The sequence below is a fragment of the Oryzias latipes genome, chromosome 2 (assembly GCF_053564925.1).
Source record: "Oryzias latipes strain Hd-rR chromosome 2, Olatipes_Hd-rR_3.1".
In the NCBI taxonomy this organism is placed as follows: Eukaryota; Metazoa; Chordata; class Actinopteri; order Beloniformes; family Adrianichthyidae; genus Oryzias; species Oryzias latipes.
The window spans coordinates 2,718,219-2,734,350 of NC_136238.1; the positions used below are offsets into that span (position 1 = coordinate 2,718,219).

A 16,132-nucleotide genomic window follows, 5' to 3' on the forward strand; every position below is an offset into this window, starting at 1 on the left:
TTTAAACATGCTTCCTGGAATACCCCCCTGATATTCCAGGGGAGCAGACATATAACATGTATTTACATAAAAACATTCAGGTTTCTACAACTTTCATATAAACATACAGCTTTCTGATTAAGACTCTTGGAGATGTTACTGATATACATTTATATTTGTTTGATTAACACAGGAGAAATAAATAGAAGATGAAGAAAATTTACATTTATGAATATAAAATTTACCAAAAATAATAATAAAATTGAATATGAGTTTTTTATTCGAGTTCAAGTTTTTATTATGAAAGCTAAAAATGATATATTCAAACTTAAGTAAAGTTGGGCTGAATATGATGTCTAATAAATTGTAAACACTTTTTTTTTTTTACCTTGTCCTGTCCAACAGCTGGGCAGACAGATGAGAGCTGAGGGCCTCATGTGTTGGACATATTTTACTTTAACAAGAGGGGTTATTAATCTTCAGACAAACCAAAGGTATGTCTGAATAAACCCCTTTTGTAATTGAGGCCAAACTTTATTAATTTCAATCATGTCTGAAAACGGAAAGGAAAGAAGGGAAGAAGAGAGAGGGACGTTAGAGAGAGGGGGGGGGGTAGGAGGGTGATAATAGGAGGGGGGGGGGGATAAGACCATGAAGCAGCATAGAGCAACAAGTTTACTGGTTGTTTATCATTACGGTACGGTTCAAATGCAGTACAAAAAGGGCGGGGCCTGTCCACAAACACACTCAAATGTTATCAACACACCTGCTAGCTGCAAAAATGTTCACATGTCAACATGTACACAAAACAGATAGTGTTCACACGCATACTTATGCCTTAAAACCAACTAGTGTGAAAAATTTCATTCATTCAATCATTCAAACTATAAGTGCAAAGGTGAACTAACACCTGTGCTCAGGTGAGTGTTTATGTTCTTCGAAAATGGATGGTGGAATGTGAAAAGAAGGAAGGAGAGTGCCCAGCCATCCCGACCCGAAGACCCCCACCGCAGCAGCAGTGGCAGCCAGAACCCCCCAACGCCACACGGCAGCAGGCAAGGAACAACCGCCCCCCGGGCGACCCAGCCCCCCCCACAGGCCAGGGCCAGCAGGACCGCCGCGAGGCCCCCAGAGCCAGAGAGCAGGGAGGCACGGAGGGAAAAGGAGCGCCGCCCCAGCCCAACCAGGATGGCAGCCCCCCGCCGCGCCGGGAGAGCCCAACGCAGGGCCCCAGACGAGCACCCCACCACCACCCAGGAGTTCCGGGCATCCCCCCGCCCCAACCCCAGGTACGAGCCAGGACCCCCCAAGGGAGACCCGCCCCACACTCCAGGCAGCCACCCACCCGGCCCACGGTTGGTCCAGGGACGATCAAGGCAGGGGCCAGCCGCCCCCGCCCAGGAGGGGAGCGCCCCGGGGGAAAGGGGGCCCACCAGGGGTGTTGTTAACTTGGCCCGACCAGGCTCGGCCACAGTTGGAGATTTGGCGGGGCCCAGCACCCAGGGGCAAGGACCAGGACCCACCCCCCAGGGACACGGACACCCACGGCTCAGGTGTGATGTGAACACCCCACCCCCACCCCCCCGCGCGGAGAGAGCACCGCCGGGCCCAGGAAACCAGCACCAAGGGGACACGGTTGCCGCCGCCAAGGACCCCGTACCCCCCACCAGGGAAGGGGTAGGGGACAGACGGTCCTAGGTCCCACCTTCCTTGCAAAATGTGTGTGCTTGTGTGTGTGTTTGAGAGGGTGTGTGTGTGCTTGTGTGTGTGTTTATGTTGGAATGTATATTTTGAGGGGGGAGGGGTGTGTGTACTAAGGGGGGTGCAGTTAAAATTGGCGGGTAGGGCACTGAGGGGACATCTCCTGATTACTCACAGTGACGTCCCCTCATCCTCCCCACCAAGGGGCCCTAAATGTCTAAGGTGTAGTTAAAATTGGCGGGTAGGGTGCTAGGAGGACATCTGCTGCTTGCTGGCAGTGATGTCCAAGCACCCCCCCTACCAAGGACCCTACATGTCTAAGGTGCAAATAAAACCGAAAGAGGGGGCCCACTCCATACAGCAACCATGGGAGGGGGGGGCACTACCAAGTAGCCCCCCCTAGGGCGCATCGCAGGCTAAGCCCCCCACCCCCTCACCCTAACATGAGGTTATATGAGGAAGGGGGTAGGTTGGGGACAGCTGGTAGACTGTCCCCCGGTGGTCAAACAGCCGTCCCCCAGCCCCCCCCCCCCCCCCCCCCCCCCCCCCAGCATAGGGGCCCGGCCCCCCCAGATCAGGGGCCCCATCCCCTGAGGCGCCGACACCCCCGGCCCAGCACCACCCACCCCACACAGATAGAGAGGAACCAGAAAGCGCCGGCCCCCCGGAGCAAGTCCAGGCCCCCACCCCCAAGCGCCGGCCCTAGAAGAGCTCTGGTCAGGCCTCGACGGGACCGAGGCAGCCAACCGGCCGGGGCAACCGCCGATTGCCTCAGCGGAGACCCCGACCCGTCAACCCCCCAAGGCCCCGGCCCCGTAAACACTTTTTCTAAAAAATTCTAATTTCAGTCCAATTCCAAAAAAGATGGTTGATTGTTTCTGGATATTCTCTGCAAAAAGTACAGTTAGAATCAATTGTTGTATTTCAGCATGAATTGATTGGGGGGGGGGGGGGGGGGGGGTAAATTTAGTGAATTATTTTCAAAGAAACTTCTTTCATTTTATTATTTATCATAAATGTTTGGGTCACACTCCAGCCTTTCCTCCAGAAACTGTCAGGAACAAAACGTCTCCAGTAGGTTTTAGTACAGAAATGACATCACTTTGAAACAACACACGTATTTATTTGTTGTTATTCTTGTGGGTGGGGGTAAAACACATTTTTCCTGTGGGGGTGTCAGTTGCATCCATGGGGGGCTTTTCTTCATTCGTAGCAGCTGTTTTGAACATTTGGCATATTTCTTTGAAAACAGGCAGTAACTTACCTCTGTCATCTAGAAACAAGAACTAAAGAGAATTCAACAGGAAGAAACAAATGATAGGATTCATTGGTAGGTCAGTGTAGGGGGGTTAGTGGAGGGGGGGGGGGGAACTGGCCACAAAGGAGGAAATGAGAGGAAGAAGACAAATGTGGTCAGTTTCCAAAGGGAGCATGGGGGAGAAGATGGGATGGAAAGAGTGAAAGAGCGAGAGGATGAAGGTGGAGATAGAGGGAGGTGTGTTGTAAAAGTTTATAACCTTCCCCCCCAACCCAGATACATTTTGGTTTATTCTAAAAGCCAAATCTGCTCTTATTCTCTAACCTTTTTCCCTTTGTTTAGCCTGTGTCTTCCTCTCTCTTCCTTCCCCCAGAGGGGCTGGTCACATGTTTCTGTTAAATAATTCACTAAGATCAAAGGCTGGATTTGAACCCTCATTCCTTTGCTCACTCTGCCCCTGACTCTTCTTATCAAGACAATAACACTAAGCTGTTCTGGCTGCATCCGAGCTGCAGGTCATCTAGATTATGAGAAGAACCAGACTGAAACCAGAAAGTCTCTTGATTCCAAAAGACAAAGATTTTTAAAGTGATGGAGGTTCTTTTCAATGGATGCAACAGCTCCATGAAACTGACTCCTGATTGGACATTAACAGAGGAATCCAGCAGGGATGTCCTCTCAGCCCCCTCAGGTTATTAAAATCATATTAAAAATGTCCATTTGGTGGTTTTACAGCTTCAGGGAGAGAATTGAAACTCTCTCAACTAGCAGATGACACAACAATGTTTCTGTCCAATGAACATGAAATAACAGATGCAATCAAAGGAATTCAGGACTTCTCTGGAGTCTCTGGATTAGAAATGAACCTTAACTAATCTGTCCTGTTTCCACTAAAAGACTGGGATTCACCAGAAATCAGTGGTATTCCAGTTCAAACTTCACTGACATATCTTGGTATAATTATTCATAAAAATGACAAAAATTGCAGTGAAGTTCATTTCAAGCCCATAAGTGAACAAATGATCCAAAGATATAACATGTGGTTAATGAGAGATCTTTCTCTGAACGGTAGAATTCTGTATCTAAAGCTGAGAGGAAACTATTTCTCATCTGTTTGTGGACTGCAGACAGACAAATATGTTCTGGATGGAAGTGAAACTAGATTGGAAATAGAACTAAACATTTTTGGATACAGAAATGATTCTGGGTTACCTTCATGTCTGTCAAGTTCTTCTGCCCCACTTGAAAGGGGAAAGCATCCACGGAGTTTTCCAGCAGGATTCACTCACCATGATTGACCGTTGATGAAGGCGGCCCCACAAGAGAGGCCCTAAGGCTGTTGATGAGGGCCGTCCACCAGTCAAAGATCTTTGAGGGACACCAGAAAGACCGGCAGTTGTCTCTGGATCCTCAAGGTAGGGAAGCCCAAATTCTTAGGACTGTCCTCCTTCAACTGGAAGAATTCTAGAAATGTAGATGACTGAAACATGATTGCTCCCTTATTTCTCCTCTCTGATTTGTTGATTCTGTTTGTTTTTGATGTATTGGGCAGGTTTCTTCATGTGTTTATTGTCTGGATCGTCTTTTTAGTTCTTTTGCCTTCATTTGTTAACTCTTGGTTAGGATTTTTCCCTGATTCTTCATTTCTTCAATGTACTGAATCACCTTTTTGAAGCATGTTTTGAAATGTGCAATAAAAAGCTATTTGTAGCAGCACTAATATGAATCAGAGCATTTGAAGGTGTTAAATGAACAAGCATTACAGCAGAGCTACATTTGACTGTTCTTTCATTTTAGCTGTGCAGACTAAACTGGACATGTGGGGGGTGGGGGGGGGGGGCTAAAATGATGGCTGTGTGTGTGGTCCATGGAGGAGTCGGTCCACATTTCTTTTCCCAAAGACTTTTCAATCCAATCTGTGGGACACCAACCCCCCCGTCCACGGTGGATGAAGGTGGTGACCATGCTTTCAGGGAACAGTTCATCAGTCAGCAGGAGAACGTTGTTCTCCATTGAATGGACAGTACAGTGACACAGCCTTATTCTCTAGGATTTATCAATGGCTTCAAACGTCTTCAGGTTACCTGGGTCACTTGGCCTTCAGCCCAACCATAGCCGTGAGGATATCCATGAACATTCTCATGAACACCAGTGCTTTATTGCTGAAACATCTCATTTCTAGAGGGAAGGGATCTTTACAAGCCACTCACTATCTTTGTTTTTCTTTTTCTTTTTAGCTACAGGCAGCAACAACAGCACAATTGCAGAGGCAGCAGATAGTCTCAGCATCATTCAGACATGTGTCCAGCCTGGAGGAGAAGGACTCCCTTGTCCAGTCAGCTGCAGGCTTCTTGGTCAATGGAAGATTGGCGACTGCCCTGGACCAGTAAGTGTCTCACCTGTCTCACCTGTCTGAAAAATGAAACCCTCATTTGCCCAGGACCATTCCCACATTCTCAAATGTTTGGATAGGTTTGTTGAGGGGTTCAAAACACTTGGTCTACTGGAGGAGCTGAGGAAGAATCCGGCAGTGTTCTCCAACATGTTTGTCAGTGAGGAGATTCCACTGCAGGCCAAGGACCTCTGCACTTTATTTGATGTGGACTTCTCTGTGCAAGGCAGCAACAGGAGAGACCCAGAAAACATGACCACATGCTTTTGGCGGGACTGCTTCATTGATATTGAAGGTCCAAGGTCTACTAACAGACTTCATCAATACAATGATCAGTGGTCCTTATGTTGTCCTGGTTGGCAGGAACAGAAATGCTGAAAATGTGAAGTCTGCTTGTTTGAACGTGGGTAGCTCCCTTAAACTTCTTCATGTTGGGTTGGAATATTTGACCAAAAATGGACTTGACTGAGGCTTTTGTGCTCCTCTGTCAGCGTGCACATTGCTCCAAAGTAACACATGCCAAAGGTTAGGGCTAGACGTTCTGGCCTAAACATCACATCAACATGCGTGTTTCTCACCACTTTCCTGGGTTCAAGAAGGAGAATGCAGTCCAGTCAGCCTAGAGAAGGTATTGGAGTTTCCATCTGGAGCTTCAACAGAGCCTCCACTGGGATTTCCACACCGTCCACTAATTCAGTTCCTTCATGAGGGCAACAGAATCCTCCCAGAAGCAAATCCTTGGATTCTTGGACTCCGCCTGCCACTGCACTCTTCCTATGAAGCCTTCAAACAACACATGATGGAGGGAATTCTGCCAGCTGCACCCTTTGGACTTGATGATGTCACTGTGTGGAAAACGGATGAATGGAAGTTCAGTTTTCACCTGAGCTATGTTTCTGCTTGAACGTCATTGGACAGAATGCTGTTGAAGCAAGTCACTTCAACTAAAATGGAGGAGCAGTAATCCTGTTCATCTTGAATGAGGAACAGTTCAATTCAGTTGATTACTAAAACCTATGGGGAGGCTGCGTTTCAGCACTATGGCCCCCGTTTATGGAACAGTCTGCCAGAGGACCTGAGAGCCGCAGAGAGCATTAATGCTTTTAAGAAAAGGCTCCAGACCATCTGTTTAACCTGGCATTTAGCTCATTTATTACTACTTTTATGTATTTATTCAGTTATTCATTTATATGTATTTTTTTATTTTTTATCCATTTTATCTTGTTTTATGAACTTGAACCTGATTTTTAATCATGTTATTTTAATTTACCGTATTTCAATGTTTTATTGTTTTTATCAATATGTTTACTGTTTTATTCTCATTTTCATTCATCTTTATTTCCGGTGCTTCCTCAGCTGGAACCCCTCCCTCTGGGTCGGCTGCTGTTCAGCCACTGCGGCTCTAGATGGGGACCTGCATCACCGCTTAGCTGTGGTGGAGCGGTCCCCGCCTGTGAAGCTGCATTTGGCTGTGTATGCGGCTGTTCACAGAGGGGGAGGTTCCAATTACCAGCGTTTCCAGCATCATGTTTTTGTGTCTTTTCCCATCAGTTAGGGGGGTGGGAGGTGTGAGAGGAGTGGGGGGCTAGGTAACGGGAGGGGGGCCCTATTTATTTATTTATTTTTATTTATTTATTTTTTAATCGTCTTGCTTGTTTTTATATTTTGTTGTGTTTTAATGTAAAGCACTTTGTGATATATTTTTATATGAAAAGTGCTTCATAAATAAAGTTTGATTTGATTTGATTGGCGGTTATTCAATATTGAGCTTTTTGAGCTCAAACTTGTGTCGTTTTTTTTTTCTTTCAATTATTCTGAAGTTATGTTTATATATCTTTGTTACACCCCTGTCTAGGGGTTTGTAAATGGGTGTAACATAAAGGAAAATTCTCTTCACCAATGACTCATAAACTCTTACGGGACCCAGACTGAAATGAAGCTGGGGATTTATTTACAATGAAAAACAACCAAACCCACATTTCAAGGACAAAAGCCTCTAACAATGTTTGTCAAATGCTCTGCTGCTGTCAGCTGGAGAGGGGGGGGGGGTTCCAACAGATCATGTGGCAGTTTTTAAAGCTGCTTCTGGAATTCCACAGCCAATCAGCTGCTCTGGATACTGGAATCCAATCTGCACACAACTATAGGAGTGAAAGGAAAAGGAAAGACAGAACTTCCCACTGCAGCAGAAAACCAAAGAAAACAGAAAAACACTCCAAATATACAAATAAAACAATATTACAGCCACAGCCGAAACAATCTTATTGGTTTTGAAAATTGATTTTTTTCTTTAGATTGTAGGAGACACATGTTGGGCTTATAGTTGATGGTTACTATGACGACACTAAGGTTGATCTAATGAATTAGACATCCTGTATGGACCAACTGTCAGAAATGATTGGGCTTCTAATTCAGTGAGTTTGAAATCCCTCCTAACAGCCAGTATGTTTGGTTCATGGACATGTTCATGAAGACACGGTGAATACAGAGAAGCCAAACCAAAAGTCTGGCTGGATGTCAACCTCAGCTGTTGTCATGGTAACCTGTCCCCATCACCACTCAGTCTCTGTTCCCATCAGTGGATTGAAGTTAGGCTGTTTTTGCCAGTTAAACCTCTCTCCTCAACTGTTCATCTAAGATTCTCATTCAAGCCGTTAAACATTCCATGTTTTTCATCCATTACCAGTTTATTCATCTTTTTTATTCATATTCTAAATAGTTGGATCCTTCTCCATTTATCCAAGGATTCATATTGAATTTTCTTTTTCATGCATTTTCAAATCTTGTCTTTACATTCATATTCCATTTAAACCTTAAGATGTTGAACATTTTTCATATATTAAGAGTTTTGTTCATCATTTTCAATCTCATTCATACTAATTAGATGCTTTTCCACTTTTTCTTCAAATTCTAACACAATGGGAGTAGAAAGGAACCACACAAATGTTGTCAGCCAACAGTACTACAAAAAAACAACACAACACATAACCCAGCACCAAAAGTGTGCTAAATCTAGCCCACCTGGCATTAGCTCCATCAGCTGCCCTGCCCCCTACCACCTTATTTGAACATGTGGCAAGTAGGCCACGCCCACTAATTATGAGGCTTGTGTTCATTTGGTGGCGGTGCTTTAAAAGCCCTCCTCCTCCCCGTTGGGACATGAACTTGTGCTGTGCCATACATCAAGGCATCGGGAAGAGGAACGGGGGTTGGCAGGCAGCTCCCTGGACACGAGAAATCGGCCAGACTTTGGCGCACCTTTGGCGTGGCTGCAGTAGTCTGCAAGCGTGACGTGACTCTGTTCCCCTAGATCCGCCCTCCTCTCAGTGACCGGTATGTTAAACTGGCCTTCTTCCTGCACATACAATTAAGGCTCCTGCAAACCATTTTTCTTTTTCTTCAGGAAGGTGTTTCAGGCTGCACGCCCTTCTCTCCCCGCAAATAGGGGATTAAAGCTGCTGCTGTGCTTTGATTGTTTTTAACCGTGATTTCTGTCCGGGTCCCACCCCCGCCACGACGGAACTGGTTGGAGCGAACGCACAGCTCGCGTACTAGGACACCTCTCGTTGCTGTGGCGTCTCACCAGACTGTGGACGGCTCCCACCAGCCGATCAGCGGTGGTCGGGCGGCCTACCAGCGCCATAAAGGCATTTCTATCTGTATCTCTGGTCTTCACTTCCCTTTCTCTGATCTGCATCTGTCCCTGCAGACGTTTCCTGTCCGTCTACTCTCTATAAAGAGCCTGTGAGATCTTCAGAGACTGAAGACCTTCAGCAGCTGACGCCTCAGAGGTCCTCCTGCCTGAACCAGCGTGGGTCCAGCATCCCGTTCTGAAGCTCCTGAAGAACCAGAGACTGTGGGTGAGACCATCAGCCATCAGTTCACTCTCCAGAAAGTCTGGAGTTCCTTTCAGACCTTTCAGTTTGAGGGACTTTGAAAGTGTCCTTAGAAAACTGCTTTATCTGCTGGTTCCTTCTTCTGAACGGAGACAGACAGACGTTTAGAACAGAAGGTCCTGGTCCTTCTTTGGGGATGAAACAGGGAATTCCAGGAATGTCATGGTTTCTGCAGAAACGCCATCCATCACTGTGATCCTGGTCCCATTAGGATCTCTAGACGTGTTGGTTTCTGCTAAACGCTTTCTGGAAGAAAGTGTTGAGGATCTGCAGCTGCTTTGGTAGAAAAGCTGACAAACCAACAGATGTTGTTGTTTCTGCTTCCAGGTGACCATGAAGATCCTGCTGAGCTGTTTGCTGATCCTCATGCTGGTTGATGACTCATCTCTGGCTACATATGAAAGCTTTTCCTGGAAGCACGTACGTGACAGCATGGAATTGCTTCACTGTCACCAAGAGATGGAAGCAATAAACAGCCACATCAGCGAGCGGAAATGTAAAGATAGCAACAGTTTCATCGTCTCTTCCGATTACAGAGTTAAACAAATCTGTATAGGTGAAGGAGAGCCATACGGAGACAAAACACTGAGCAAAGGAACGTTCAGGATCGTCAGGTGCGAATTGGCGCCAGGAGCCAAGTACCCCGACTGCCAATATCAAGGCAGTGTGCTGACTAACAGGAAGCTGTTGGTCAAGTGTGAGAACAACCTGCCTGTTCACTTTCATGGTGACAGAGACTAACCTGGATTCTGATGTCTGTATTCCTGAGGCGACAGTGAAATGTCCTGCTGACCTTCTCTGAATCCCACTGAACATCTGGCTTTACTGCAGCAGAGCCGCTTATCTAGATCAGCTGATCCTGTTCTGTGCTGCTCACAGTTTGCATTCCTGTACTCTGCTTGCTCCAACTCCAAACAAAGAGGAGTTCTGCTTTCATCAATAAAAGTATCAAGTTGACTCACAAGGACTCAGTTATTGACCCACATTTGGAATCCTGATCAGTTCAGAACTAGGACTTCTGTAGAGCCAGTATCTCTGGTCCCAATGATGGATCAATAAACCTGCAGGAATGAGTCTAAACCTTTAAACTCTGCAGAAAGCTGTGGAGGCTTAGAATGACCTCACTTCCACTAACAGATTACAATCCTGTCATTTCTAGTGGAAACTTTCCTTTTCTGATGGAAACATGTTTGACTTCCACCAACATAAAGAAATGTCCTTCAAATGTTTCAGAAACTTATTCCCACTCTTTGCTCATTTATGTCCATAAATGTCCATTTTCTAACTAAATCCCACATTTTTCTTTATTTTGTGGATGTCAGACTAAATGTAGAAAAACAAAAAGCTCTAAAGTCCATGAATTTGTTCTCAACATCAAACTGTTTCAATGTTAAATCTGTGATGTTTGATGTGGTTTTAAATCCTCATTGTGTGTTTTTTCATTCATACTCTGCTATTTTAGTTCATCATTCCGTGTTTTAACATCAATGTTCCATACCTGATGCATTAGAGTTTCAGGAAGGGCGCCCTCTGCTGGCAGACTGCAGAGCTGCAGCTGCTGGATGTTCAGCTCCACGGAAATACCCGATCTTCTCCGAATGTGGCCGATCCGGTCTGTGACGTCACGGGACTTTCGTTTGACTTCTGGTCTTGAAGGAAAACTTGAACTGAGTCAATGTTTTTGTGGCAACACGAGCGTTTCAGGACACACCAAAGAAAATTGAGGACTCAACCAGGTGGAGACGTGGTTCTGGCGTAAGAATAGTTTTAATATCAATAATTAAAACCAGATAAAAACTGTAAAAGATTAAAACCAGGGACCAGATAAAAACAGGAGGAACCTCATAAAAAATAATTAAAACAGAGTAAAACAAACATTAAGAGTCTCAAGCCATTTTATGTGCTTTTTGGCTTCAGCAAAATCCAAAGTGTAGAGTTTATCGTGTGCACATGAATGGGGTAGTTCCAAACTCATTTTCTGCCAGATGACAGGATCGTTACATAAGACCTTGCACGCATGTGCTATATGAAAACTGAGTCAGCTCGGTGATTTATTGCACGCGGATCGCTGAATGGCAGGGATTCAGCAGCAATAATCAGATGTTATGCAATGGCACTACATGGCGTCAGTGCCAAGTGGAATAAATTAGGTGAACGCTAAAAAATAAAACATCTTCATCACAGACAAGGTTTTTCTTTGTGTTTTATGCGTTATTTTTATTAATTAATTCGTGTGGGTGTAAGAATAACAGCCACATTTGCTACACTGACATGTCAACTGCCCTCACTTTACTGCACATGCCATTCACAAGAGTGTTTGAAATGGTTTCTGTTATTGAATAGATTTAAGCCGTTTGAAGAAATTCCTTTTAGTTTGAATTTAAGGCAATCTTAACCCATATCAGGTCTATAAACAATTAGGGGAAAAAAACGACAGTCTTGTATAACCAAAAGGACTTGTGTCACGACTTTCATCAGCAGTTGGCATGAATACAAACAAGCAGACTGTTGGTATAAAACATCCATACGGTTGTTAACACAATAAGGACAGTCGTCCTGTGACCTCACAGACACTGTTGCTGTTGTCTTTCTGTCTGTCTATAAACTGTATAAGGCTTCATTTAGACAATAGGGCATTTATACGCATGAAATGAAGGAATCAAAAGGCTGTTAAGGATTATTGCTGGACTTCATGAGCTGCCTTTTATGAAGGCGGCTGCTCAACGACGTGCTTGAGTTTTAGGGGGAGATCTCACTCTGCACAGCGTCATTATAATCATAATTCTTTGATTACCTAGTTTGCTAGTGCAAAACCACTCCCAGACAAACAACAGGAATACAAAAACAAGATATGTGTACTACAAAAATAAAGGACTATAGAGCAGCAAAGCCCAACAACAATTCTTAATTGTACTCTGCCTAGTTTATAAATCCATTTGGTATGTATTTTGATGACGTATCACAGTAAGTATTTAGACAAAAGTCTGTTCTTTAATTTAGTTTTGTTAGTTGATAAAATAATTGGGCTATTTACCAGATCTATATGTGTATTCCATGACTTGGATCCATTAAACCGTATTGGAAAATTGTTCCAATACGGTGGACTGCCACAACCTGATAATAGCGCATGGACTAAGAGATCGAAGAGGTTTGGTGCGAATCTCACAAATCTTGCTACCTGCATAATCTTGCCTAATTCCTAATTTTTATTTTTTCCTTCATGATTCTTTTCAAATGGTTGACAATTCCATTAATTAAAAAGGATGCTTCCCATATTTCATTACCAAGTCCCAGTCCCTGGTTAGTCAAAGTTAAACTTGTTTACCTTTCAATGCACGTTCTATGGCCGTGCCCAAAAATAGACTTGGGAGAGTTTTGAACACAGAAGCCAGAAATGGGCATTTTTATAGACCTTTTGTTGGAAGTTGTCGCTTGAATGCACGTTGCTGATAGCGGTGGGAATGTAGCATCAATCCAATGTTCAAAGACAGTTTTATTTTTTTTTAATATTCTATTTTCATTTTCAAATAGAGAAAATGACAGACAACCAAAACAAACAGTCGAAGTGCTCTTTTGACCATTGCAACACAGAATGAAAAAAGAAAAGTAAATAAATAATTGGCAGTTCTATTTAATATGTATAAACAGGCTGTCCACATAGGGCATTAAGAAAAGACAGGAAAGAAAAACCACTAAGTTTCCTTTTGGACACATTGAACCGAAGACAAACACTTCACTTCCCCATCTTTCCTCTTTTTCCTTTTGTGTTTCAGGAAAAAAAAAAAAAGCAGTCTTAAAACAGAGCTAAATAATTTTAACTTTCTGAACGGGATTTAGAAATGGTGTCCAGAGTTTATTATGAACATTGACTGAGGTGAGGTTTTTTCCCCTTTGGATAAGAGAAAGCATGTCAGTGAGCCACACTGTAAAGTAGGGAGAAGCTGTAGATTTCCACTCTTGCAAAAATGGTCTTTTTGCAGTTATCAACCCAAGTTCTAGTGACTACTGCATTACAGTCAGGATAGTTCTGGTACGTAGGCAGCCAAAAATGTCAAGCTCGGCATCGGGTGGAATCCCAGTCGAACATTCTATCCCAAAAGCTAGTCAGTGAGGGACAAGACCAAAAAGTATGATCCAATGTGCCTTCAGATATTTTGCATTTGCAACAATTGGGAGTCATTGAAGGATATATTTTGGAGCAGTGGAGCCAATGGAGGACTTTAAATTGTATCAGTTGGTATCTGCTGGGAGTGTCAAAGACAGTTTTAAGCAGGCTGCATATGTTTTTTAGGGGACAAAAACAAAATTTTCCATCAAAATTTAAAGGAATCGGGAAGCTAAAAAAGTCAGACGCCAACTTCAGCCTTCTACAGGCCAGTCCGTGCAGATATTATCTGACATTAGCCCTTGTGCTATCCGAGGCACTTTAACATTGGGAGTTGGGTCATCTAGACGCCATAGGCAGAGCGCTGAACGTTTTTTCTTGAATGATTTGTGATCTTCACTGGTGTCCATAGATTACATGAAATCCTCTCCCCCTTTATCCACTTTTGTCATGGTAGGGAGAACACGTCATCAATGGTCATCTTGACCCCATAGGACAGCACAAGGGTTACACAGTTGTATTGGGTGAGGAACCATTGCAGACGGAGGCTGTATTGTAATGTTTTAGAAAACAGTTCAAGCCCATGTTTTGATAATTAAAAATAAAACCACAATTTTGGTCAAAGTGGTGAAGCAGGACTCAAAATATCAACTGATGTCATTCCAATGTTGCTCACTCTTGGTAATTTACAAAGAAGGAAAACAAACACGTTTAAAGGCCCATGGGGAACTTGCTTTCTCTTCTTTGATCTTATCTTTTTGGCAAGATTTAGAAAGACACATTGTACCGTCTGTATATGTGTCATGGTTTGTATCACTGGAGTGGTTATTTCAGTAGATGAGTAGCAACTTGTTGTCATGGCAACTCAGTAATGAGGTTAGGATGAAAAGTGTGTGTCTGTTCTTTGTATACTTGACCTTTTTTTCTATCTGGACAGTTTCTCATAAAGCATTTCCTGCAACCTCTAAAGATTTATAGGGAAGGAGAATTAGCAAAGCAAATCAAAAAAGGGCAGTAAAAATGTATTGATCTCTAGCATCAATCGCTACTGCTGTAATGTGTTGAAAATGACTGTCACGCTTGGCCTTTCCCATCCTCCTTGTGCCCCACTGTAGCTGTCGTTCTGTCTTCGTCATCATTAAGCTGCTAAGGTCAGTCTCTGATGGCCTACTGGGACACATGCATACATCTGTTCTTTTTTATTTTAATAACATAAACCTCAGTTTATATTCATTTCTGTGTGTGACCAGTTGAATGATCCAGCTGGGAAATAAATGGGATCTAGGTCTAAACTGAAGTTTTTCTGCCCCGGAAGCTCCATCTGGGGATCTGGAATAATTTTACTTTGCAGGCCGCTTCATATTGTCCCCCAAGAGACTTCCACTGCAAATGCATTTGGATTCCTCTGTGTGTGTCTGTTACTGTGGTTAAGGAATGTTTCTACTCTTGCAGTCGAGTCAACATCGGGCACAAGGGCCCATCCTTCAGCTCAAATCCTCTCTAACTTTGACCCGAGTGAGGAGTTTCATCACTCACGCGGTGAAGGACTGACCCATCCTTCACCGCTTGAGTTTGCATTTGTATTTGGATAAAATCCATTACGTTTTGGCTTAAAAGGGACTGAATTTATACTAATACCCCCCCTCCACCATTACACATGTGCCGGTACATACAGACCTCCACCAATATAGCTGAAAGAACTACTGGGGCTTTTAACCCCTACCACAATTTATGGAGGGGCACTTATGTGGGACTAAAGGTTTTTTATTCTCAAAGGTCACCTATAACAAACTTCCCTGATGTATAGTAATTAAAACACACTGAATATTTACCTAAATAGTAGCTTAAGGTGACTAAAAGGGCTCCTGTGGACAAAATATTTTCATAAATAAAAAATGTGTTACAGGCCAGTGTATCTTTGTTTTTGGCTCTGCTGCTTTTCAATTTTATAAAAAAAAAAAAAGATGTTCTGGAGAAAAAAAACAAAGATTCAAACCTCATGACTTTTCCACGCTCGCCTTATTGACCAACCACTGCAGCTTTTCCCCCCCCTGGAGCCAATCAGAGGCCTGCATGCTCCATGCAGCAGAGCCTCAAGCCATTCAGCAGTGGCCAGAATGTTCACAGGCATTTTAGAAATGTCTTACACTGAATTCAATGGAATAACTGGGTTTAACAGCACAGTGTTTACAGTCTTTCGACTATTGTATCTCCACAATCGTTCAAAAAGAGCGAGTTGTTTAGCTGTCGCTGGCGACATCTCTGGTGTTAAAGGGTTTAGACAACAAATTCAGCTTGCACAGTTGCTAGGGAACACATAACAGGTAGTGAAATAAAGGAGGCTGTCCGCAGTAGCATAGAAGAAAAAGACGCAATAACAGATACGCGTAAACGACACAAAAGGGATAACTACTGCTTTAATGTGCGATCGTGGAAATGTTTTGTAAAACTTTGAGCTGTTTGACACGAATTTCACCAAAAGCTCTTAACCCTTGTGCTATCCGAGGCACATTAACATTGGGAGTGGGGTCATCTGGACCCCGCAAGACAGAGCGCTGAACCTTTTTTTCTTCAATGATTAGTGATCTTCACTGGTGTCAATTTAAGCATGGGGTCATCTGGACCCCACAAGATAACACAAGGGTTACACAGTTGTGTTGGGTGAGGAACCACTGCAGACGGAGGCATCGAGCAGTCCAGCATCAAGCTGGAAAACAGACAGGGTTGAGGCTCTTGAGGACCAAGGTTAGCCACCACTGCATGCGTCACTTAAGTCATTTGAAAATGATATGAGCGCTACA

General features: G+C 43.9%; 1 long non-coding RNA gene across 1 annotated transcript; it reads left to right on the plus strand.

The window, feature by feature from the left end:
* Nucleotides 1–8,410: 8,410 nt before the first annotated feature.
* Nucleotides 8,411–10,183, plus strand: LOC144983658 (uncharacterized). Its single transcript, XR_013647421.1, has 3 exons — nucleotides 8,411–8,663; nucleotides 9,040–9,190; nucleotides 9,554–10,183. It is a non-coding gene; the product is annotated as an uncharacterized LOC144983658 (long non-coding RNA).
* The last annotated feature ends 5,949 nt before the right edge of the window (nucleotides 10,184–16,132 follow it).